The following is a 9,623-nucleotide window of genomic DNA, read 5'->3' on the forward strand; positions in this document are numbered from 1 at the left end:
GAATCAGCCCTTCGGGCTCTTCTCTTCCCTTCTACCTTATTCCGCAATTTACAGTTTTTCAGAATCCTAGTTTTCTCTCTGAACCATGAGCAACTAAACCTCCACTGTTAAGGTTAGGAGCTTTGTCTATTGTATGGATTGATACTATTATTTTTCTGTTTTAATTCATGTATTGATTTATATTTCAAGAATTATTTTCGTTTTTTATCTTATGAATTTGGGTAGAATGGAAGTATGACCCTTGTTCTAATTGAGTTCTTGTATAACTTGGAAAAGCTCTTTACTTGAACAACAGTTTGAAAACAAATTCTCCTAAATTTCTAATTATCTGGACTTAACGGGATACGTGATATATAATCCTCTTATATTTGGGTAATTAGGATTTCTGTGGCATATAACTAGAATTGAACTTCACCCTCTAATTGGAATTAAGTGACCAAGGAATTGGCGGTTAATAAGAGTTAGAGGAGGCTAAAAAGGTCTAAGGAATTAGGGTTTAGTCACATATAGTTTGCCATGAGTTAAATCTTGTATGATTAAAATAGTTGGTAAGAAAAGTCAATCCGGAAGATAGATATCTCTGAAACCTTAACTGTTTTCTCCATATATTTCACAACTTGTTTACTGCTTGCTTTCTGATTTTCTGAATTTACTGTTTTAATGCAATTGAGATCCAAACACTATTTTCTGTTCGTCTAACAAAGTAAATCACTTAACTATTGTTGCTTAATCCATCGATCCTCGTGGGATTGACCCTCACTCACCTGAGGTATTACTTGGTACGACCTGGTGCACTTGCCGGTTAGTTTGTGAGTTATAAATTCCGCACCAAGTTTTTGGCGCCGTTGCCGGGGATTGACTGTGATTGACAACTACTCGTTGTTTGATTGCTTAGATTATATAATTTTTTTTCTTTTCTTTGGTTAGTTTTCTTTTTACATTAGTCATTTTGTTTTCCATTTTTTCCCTTATTTTTCTTTCTTTTTGTTCACACCCCTTTGCGTCCGTTTCTTTTTATTTCCCTTTTCAATTTTTATTTTTGCTTATTAGTTCTTAAAATTACTTAGTTATTGTGTTTAGTTTATTTGTCTTTTATTTTCGTAGCTTTTTTTTCATTTTTTTATTTTTATTTCATTTTAGTTTTATTTGCTCCTTGCATTATTTTAATTTTTAATTTTCTATTTTATTAGTTTTAATTGCTTCTTGGCTTTAATTTTCATGTTTTGTATCAATTAGTTTTTTCTTAAGTTCTGAAATTAAGTTTGGGGTTACCTAGTAATTTTATTTTAATTTACCTATATATATATATATATAAATTTCGAAAGTTTTAATTTTTTTATTTATTTAGTTGCTTTATTTTATTTATTTTACACAGGTTATCTCACTGGGAATTCTCTACACTCTGACGTAGAGAGTCCCATCTTTTCTTGTCTTCTGTCTGTTTATGAGCAGGAACAGAGACAAGGAACCTCTTTTAGACTTTGATCCTGAACCTGAAAGGACTTTGAGGCGGCGTTTGCAACAAGCAAATATTTACAAGGCTGCAGAGTCCACTATGGATTATAATAATGCTGTTAATGCCAATGTGGTAAATCCAGTTGGGAATAAGTGGTGCACGAAATTGTGATCTCTGGTAATGGCTCCAAAAACTTGGTGCTCTAATCTCAATTCATAATTTGTCACAACTTCGATACAACTAACCAGCAAGTGCACTGGGTCGTCCAAGTAATACCTTACGTGAGTAAGGGTCGAATCCCACGGAGATTGTTGGTATGAAGCAAGCTATGGTCACCTTGTAAATCTCAGTCAGGTGGATATAAAATAGTAATGGGGTTTTCGAAAATAATTAATAAAAGAAGGATAGAAATACTTATATAAATCACTGGTGAGAATTTCAGATAAGCGTATGGAGATGCATTCGTTCCTCTGAACCTCCGCTTTCCTGCTGTCTTCATCCAATCAGTCTTACTCCTTTCTATGGCTGGCTTTATGCAAGGGCATCACCGTTGTCAGTGCCTACATCCCCTCCTCTTGTGAAAATGGTCCAAGATGCCCTGTCATGGCACGGCTAATCATCTGAGGTTCCCGATCATGCTGGAATAGGATTCACCCTCCTTTTGCGTCTGTCACTACGCCCAGCACTCACGAGTTTGAAGCTCGTCACAGTCATTCAATCATTGAATCCTACTCGGAATACCACAGACAAGGTTTAGACTTTCCGAATTCTCTTGAATGCCGCCATCATTCTAGCTTACACCACGAAGATTCCGATTAAGAGATCTAAGAGACACTTGTTCAATCTAAGGTAGAACGGAAGTGGTTGTCAGGCACGCGTTCATAGGGAATGATGATGATTGTCACGTTCATCACATTCAGGTTGAAGTGTGAATGAATATCTTAGAAGCGAAATAAGATGAATTGAATAGAAAACAGTAGTACTTTGCATTAATCTTTGAAGAACAGCAGAGCTCCACACCTTAATCTATGGAGTGCAGAAACTCTACTGTTAAAAATACATAAGTGAAAGGTCCAGGCATGGACGAATGGCCAGCCCCCAAAACGAGATCACAGGATCAAAATACAATCCAGGATGTCTAATACAATAGTAAAAGGTCCTATTTATAATAAACTAGCTACTAGGGTTTACAGAAGTAAGTAATTGATGCATAAATCCACTTCCGGGGCCCACTTGGTGTGTGCTTGGGCTGAGCTTGAATGTTACACATGCAGAGGCTCTTTCTAGAGTTGAACGCCAGGTTGTAACGTATTTCTGGCGTTCAACTCTGGTTTGTGACTTGTTTCTAGCGTTTAACTCCAGACAACAACGTAGAACTGGCGTTCAACACCCTTTTACATCGTCTAAACTTGGCCAAAGTATGGACTATTATACATTTCTGGAAAGCCCTGGATGTCTACTTTCCAACGCAAATAAAAGCGCGCCATTTTGAGTTCTGTAGCTCTAGAAAATCCACTTTGAGTGCAGGGAGGTCAGAATCCAACAGCATTAGCAGTCCTTCTTCAACCTCTGAATCTGATTTTTGCTCAAGTCCCTCAATTTCAGCCAGAAAATACCTGAAATCACAGAAAAACACACAAACTCATAGTAAAGTCTAGAAATGTAAATTTAACATAAAAACTAGTGAAAACATCCCTAAAAGTAACTAGATCCTACTAAAAACATACTAAAAATAATGTCAAAAAGCGTATAATCTATCCGCTCATCACAACACCAAACTTAAATTGTTGCTTGTCCCCAAGCAACTGAAAATCAAATAGGATAAAAAGAAGAGAATATACTATCAATTCCAAACTATCAATGAAACATAGCTCCAATAAGATGAGCGGGACTTATAGCTTTTTGTCTCTTGAATAGTTTTGGCATCTCACTTTATCCATTGAGGTTCAGAATGATTGGCATCTATAGGAACTCAGAGTTTAGATAGTGTTATTGAATCTCCTAGTTCAGTATGATGATTCTTGAACACAGCTATTTTATGAGTCTTGGCCGTGGCCCTAAGCACTTTGTTTTCCAGTATTACCACCGGATACATAAATGCCACAGACACGTAATTGGGTGAACCTTTTCAGATTGTGACTCAGCTTTGCTAAAGTCCTCAATTAGAGGTATCCAGGGTTCTTAAGCACACTCTTCTTTTGCTTTGGACTTTGACTTTAACCGCTCAGTCTCAAGTTTTCACTTGACACCTACACGCCACAAGCACATGGTTAGGGACAGCTTGGTTTAGCCGCTTAGGCCAGAATTTTATTCCTTTAGGCCCTCCTATCCACTGATGCTCAAAGCCTTGGGATCCTTTTTATTTACCCTTGCCTTTTGGTTTTAAGGGTTATTGGATTTTTGCTCTTGCCTCTTGGTTTTAAGAGCTTTTGGCTTTTTCTGCTTGCTTTTTCTTTTTTTTTTCGCCTATTTTTTTCTGCAAGCTTTGTTCTTTGCTGCTTTTTCTTGCTTCAAGAATCATTTTTATGATTTTTCAGATTATCAAATAACATGTCTCCTTGTCATCATTCTTTCAAGAGCCAACATATTTAACATTCTTAAACAACAACTTCAAAAGACATATGCACTGTTCAAGCATACATTCAGAAAATAAGAAGCATTGTCACCACATCAATATAATTAAGCTAAGTTCAAGGATAAATTCAAAACTCATGTACTTCTTGTTCTTTTGAATTAAAACATTTTTCATTTAAGAGAGGTGATGGATTCATAGGACATTCATAACTTTAAGATAAAGTTACTAACTACTAATGATCATGTAATGAAGACACAAACATAGATAAGCACTTAACATAGAGAAAACGAAAAACAGAGAAAGTAAGAACAAGGAATGAGTTCACCTTAGTGATGGTGGCGTTTCCTTCTTGAGGAACCAATGATGTCCTTGAGCTCTTCTATGTCTCTTCCTTGTCTTTGTTGCTCCTCCCTCATTGCTTTTTGATCTTCTCTAATTTCATGAAGGATGATGGAGTGCTCTTGATGTTCCACCCTTAATTGTCCCATGTTGGAGCTTAGTTCTCCTAGGGAGGTGTTGATTTGCTTCCAATAGTTTTGTGGAGGAAAATGCATTTGAGGCATCTCCGGGATCTCATGGTGATGAGCTTCATGCGCCTCTTGAGCTCCATGAATGGGCTCTCTTGCTTGCTCCATCTTTTTCTTAGTGATGGGCTTGTCCTCTTTAATGAGGATATCTCCCTCTATGTCAATCCCAGCCGAATTGCATAGGTGGCAGATGAGGTGAGGAAAGGCTAACCTTGCCATAGTGGAGGACTTGTCAGCCACTTTGTAGAGTTCTTGAGGTATAATCTCATGAACTTCCACCTCTTCTCCAATCATGATGCTATGGATCATGATGGCCTGATCTATAGTAACTTCAGACCGGTTGCTAGTGGGAATGATTAAGCATTGAATGAACTCCAACCATCCTCTAGCTACAGGCTTAAGGTCCAGTCTTCTTAGTTGAACCGGTTTGCCTTTTGAGTCAATCTTCCATTGAGCTCCTTCTACACATATGTCCATGAGGACTTGGTCCAACCTTTGATCAAAGTTGACTCTCCTTGTGTAGGGGCGTGCGTTCTCTTCCATGTTTGGCAAGTTGAACACCAACCTCACATTTTCCGGACTAAAATCTAAGTATTTCTCCCGAACCATGGTGAGATAATTCTTTGGGTTCGGGTTTTTACTTTGATCATGGTTCCTAGTGATCCATGCATTAGCATAGAACTCTTGAACCATTAGGATGTCGACTTGTTGGATGGGGTTTGTTAGAACTTCCCAACCTCTTCTTTGAATTTCATATCGGATCTTCGGATACTCATTTCTTTTGAGTTTGAAAGGGACCTCGGGGATCACCTTCTTCTTGGCCACAACATCATAGAAGTGGTCTTGATGGGCTTTGGAGATGAACCTTTCCATCTCCCATGACTCGGAGGTGGAAGCTTTTGTCTTCCCTTTCCCTTTTCTAGAGGATTCTCCGGTCTTATGTGCCATCAATGGTAATGGAAAAACAAAAAGCTTATGCTTTTACCACACCAAACTTAGAATTTTGCTCGCCCTCGAGCAAGAGAAGAAAGAAAAGATGAAGAAGAAGAAGAAGAAGAAGAAAAGATGGAGAAGAGGGGGGAGGTGTGTTTCGGCCAAGAAGAGAAGAGAGGGTTGTGTTTTGTGAAAATGAGGAAGAATGGAAGGCTTTATATAGGGAAGGGAGGGGGTGAGGTTTCGGCCATATAGGGTGGGTTTGGGTGGGAAATTGATTTTGAATTTTGAAGGTAGGTGGAGTTTATGAGGTAGGTTTATGGGGAAGAGTGGATGGATGTGAGTGGTGAAGAGGTGATGGGGAAGAGAGATTGAGGTGATTGGTGAAGGGTTTTGGGGAAGAGTGTTTATGGGATTGTGTGAAAGAGGGGTGAGAAGAAATGAGTGGAGGTAGGTGGGGATCCTGTGGGGTCCACAGATCCCGTGGGATCCACAGATCCTGAGGGGTCCACAGATCATGAGGTGTTCAAGGATTTACAACCTTGCACCAAATTAGGCATGTAAAATGCCCTTGCACACAACTCTGGGCGTTCAGCGCCAGGTTGGTGCTTGTTCTGGGCGTTGAACGCCCATTTGTAGCCTATTTCTGGCGTTGAACGCCAGAACCATGCTTGTTCTGGGCGTTCAGCGCCAGCTCTCCTCCAGGGTGCATTTCTGGCATTCAAACGCCCAGATGCTGCCCATTTCTGGCGTTCAACGCCAGAACCATGCTCTGTTCTGGCGTTGAATGCCCAAAACATGCTTCTTACTGGTGTTTAAACGCCAGTAAGGTCTTCCTCCAGGGTATGATTTTTCTTCTGCTGTTTTTGATTCCGTTTTCAATTTTTATATTTATTTTGTGACTCCACATGATCATGAACCTATAAAGACATATAACTAAGAAAAATATAGTTAGATAAATAAACATTGGGTTGCCTCCCAACAAGCGCTTCTTTAATGTCAATAGCTTGACAGTGGGCTCTCATGGAGCCTCACAGATGTGCAGAGCTTTGTTGAAACCTCCCAACACCAAACTTAGAGTTTGGATATGGGGGTTTGACACCAAACTTAGAGTTTGACTGTGGGGGCTTTGGTTGACTCTGCTTTGAGAGAAGCTTTTTTTGCTTCCTCTCCATGGATGCAGAGGGAGATCCTTGAGTTGTAAACACAAGGTTGTCCTTATTTAATTGAAGGATCAATTCTCCTCTGTCCACATCAATCACAGCTCTTGCTGTGGCTAGGAAAGGTCTTCCTAGGATGATGGATTCATCCTCTTCCTTTCCAGTATCCAAGACTATGAAATCAGTAGGGATGTAAAGGCCTTCAACCTTCACTAACACGTCCTCTACTTGTCCATAAGCCTGTTTTCTTGAATTGTCTGCCATCTCTAATGAGATTTTAGCAGCTTGCACCCCATAGATTCCCAGTTTCTCTATTACAGAGAGAGGCATGAGGTTTATCCCTGAACCAAGGTCACACAGAGCCTTGAAGATCATGGTGCCTATGGTACAGGGTATTATGAACTTTCCAAGATCCTGTCTCTTCTAAGGCAATGTCAGTTGATCCAGATCACTTAGTTCATTGGTGAACAAGGGAGGTTCATCTTCCCAAGTCTCAATACCAAATAATTTGGCATTCAGCTTCATGATCGCACCAAGAAACTTGGCAGCTTGCTCTTCGGTAACATCCTCATTCTCTTCAGAAGAGGAATACTCATCAGAGCTCATGAATGGCATAAGGAGGTTCAATGGAATCTCTATGGTCTCTAGATGAGTCTCAGATTCTTTTTGTTCCTCAGAGGGAAGCTCCTTATTGATCACTGGACGTCCCAGGAGGTCTTCCTCCTTGGGATTCATGTCCTCTCCTTCCCTTAGAGGTTCAGCCATGGTGCTTATGTCAATGGCCTTGCACTCTCCTTTTGGATTCTCTTCTGTGTTGCTTGGGAGAGTACTAGGAGGAATTTCAGTGATCCTTTTACTCAGCTGGCCCACTTGTGCTTCCAAATTTCTAATGGAAGACCTTGTTTCATTCATGAAACTTACAGTGGCCTTGGATTGATCAGAGACTAAGTTTGCTAAATTAAAAGTATTTTGTTCAGAGTTCTCTGTCTGTTGCTGAGTGGATGATGGAAAAGGCTTGCTATTGCTAAACCTGTTTCTTCCACCATTATTAAAGCCTTGTTGAGGCTTTTGATCCTTCCATGAGAGATTTGGGTAATTTCTCCATGATGGATTATAGGTGTTTCCATAAGGTTCACCCATGTAATTTACCTCTGCTATTGCAGAGTTTTCAGGATCATAAGCTTCTTCTTTAGAAGATGCCTCTTGAGTATTGTTGGATGCAGTTTGCATTCCATTCAGACTCTGAGAAATCATATTGACTTGCTGAGTCAATATTTTATTCTGAGCCAATATGGCATTCAGAGTATCAATTTCAAGAACTCCCTTCTTCATAGGCGTCCCATTACTCACAGGATTCCTCTCAGAAGTGTACATGAACTGGTTATTAGCAATCATGTCAATGAGTTCTTGAGCTTCTGTAGGCGTTTTCTTTAGGTGAATGGATCCACCTGCAGAAGTGTCCAATGACATCTTTGATAGCTCAGATAAACCATCATAGAATATATCCAGGATGGTCCATTCTGAAAGCATGTCAGAAGGACACTTTTTGGTCAGCTGCTTGTATCTTTCCCAAGCTTCATAGAGGGATTCACCTTCTTTCTGTCTGAAGGTTTGAACATCCACTCTAAGGTTGCTCAGCTTTTGAGGAGGAAAGAACTTGGCTAAGAAAGCCGTGACCAGCTTATCCCAAGAGTTCAGGCTATCTCTGGGTTGAGAGTCCAACCACACTTTAGCTCTGTCTCTTACAGCAAAAGGGAAAAGCATGAGCCTGTAGACTTCAGGATCTACTCCGTTGGTCTTAACAGTATCACATATCTGCAAGAATTCAGTTAAGAACTGAAAAGGATCTTCAGATAGAAGTCCATGAAACTTGCAGTTCTGCTGTATCAGAGAAACTAGCTGAGGTTTCAGCTCAAAATTATTTGCTCCAATGGCAGGATTGGAGATGCTTCTTCCATGTAAATTGGAAGTAGGTGCAGTAAAGTCACCAAGCATTCTCCTTACATTATTGTTGTTGGGTTCGGCTGCCATCTCCTTTACTTGTTCAAAATTTTCAATAAGGTTGTCTCTGGATTGTTGTAATTTAGCTTCTCTTAGTTTTCTCTTCAGAGTCCTTTCAGGTTCTGGATCAGCTTCAACAAGAATGCCTTTTTCTTTGTCCCTGCTCATAAGAAAGAGAAGAGAAAAAGAAAAGAAGAGGAATCCTCTATGTCACAGTAAAGAGGTTCCTTATTGTTAGTAGAAGAAGAAAAGAAGAAAAAATTCGAACACAGATAAAAAAGGGGGTTCGAATTTGGTGAGTGATGTGAGGAAGAGATGTTAGTAGATGAATAAATAAATAGAATAAGAGGAAGAGGATTTTCGAAAAAAATAATTTTTGAAAAAGAGTTTGTAATTTTCGAAAAATAATTTTTGAAAAAGGTTAGTAATTTTTTGGAAAGTTTAAAGTCAAAAGTTAAAATAATTAATTAATTAAAAAGAATTTTTGAAAAAGAGGGAGATATTTTTGAAAATTAGAGAGAGAAAGTTAGTTAGGTGGTTTTGAAAAAGATAAGAAACAAACAAAAAGTTAGTTAGTTAGTTGAAACAAATTTGAACATCAATTTTGAAAAGATAAGAAGATAAGAAGTTAGAAGAGATATTTTGAAATCAAATTTTGAAAAAGATAGGATGAGAAGATATTTTTGAAAACATATGATTGAAATTAGTTTTTTTTTTTAAAAAGATTTGATTTTTAAAATCACAATTAATGACTTGATTCACAAGAAATCACAAGATATGATTCTAAAACTTAAAGTTTGAATCTTTCTTAACAAGCAAGTAACAAACTTGAAATTTTTGAATCAAAACATTAATTGTTATTGTTATTTTCGAAAATTATGATGTAAAATTAAGAAAAAGATTTTGAAAAATATTTTTGAAATTTTCGAAAATAACTAAAAAGAATTTGAAAAAGATTTGATTTTTGAAAA

At 38.4% G+C, this 9,623-nt stretch overlaps 1 non-coding gene across 1 annotated transcript; it reads left to right on the forward strand.

Moving 5' to 3' along the window:
* Window positions 1–8,176: 8,176 nt before the first annotated feature.
* Window positions 8,177–8,283, forward strand: LOC148550777 (small nucleolar RNA R71). The gene has a single exon (XR_015893937.1). It is a non-coding gene; the product is annotated as a small nucleolar RNA R71 (small nucleolar RNA).
* The last annotated feature ends 1,340 nt before the right edge of the window (window positions 8,284–9,623 follow it).

Source organism: Arachis ipaensis, chromosome B7 (assembly GCF_059453495.1).
Source record: "Arachis ipaensis isolate K30076 ecotype BB chromosome B7, ASM5945349v1, whole genome shotgun sequence".
NCBI lineage: Eukaryota > Viridiplantae > Streptophyta > Magnoliopsida > Fabales > Fabaceae > Arachis > Arachis ipaensis.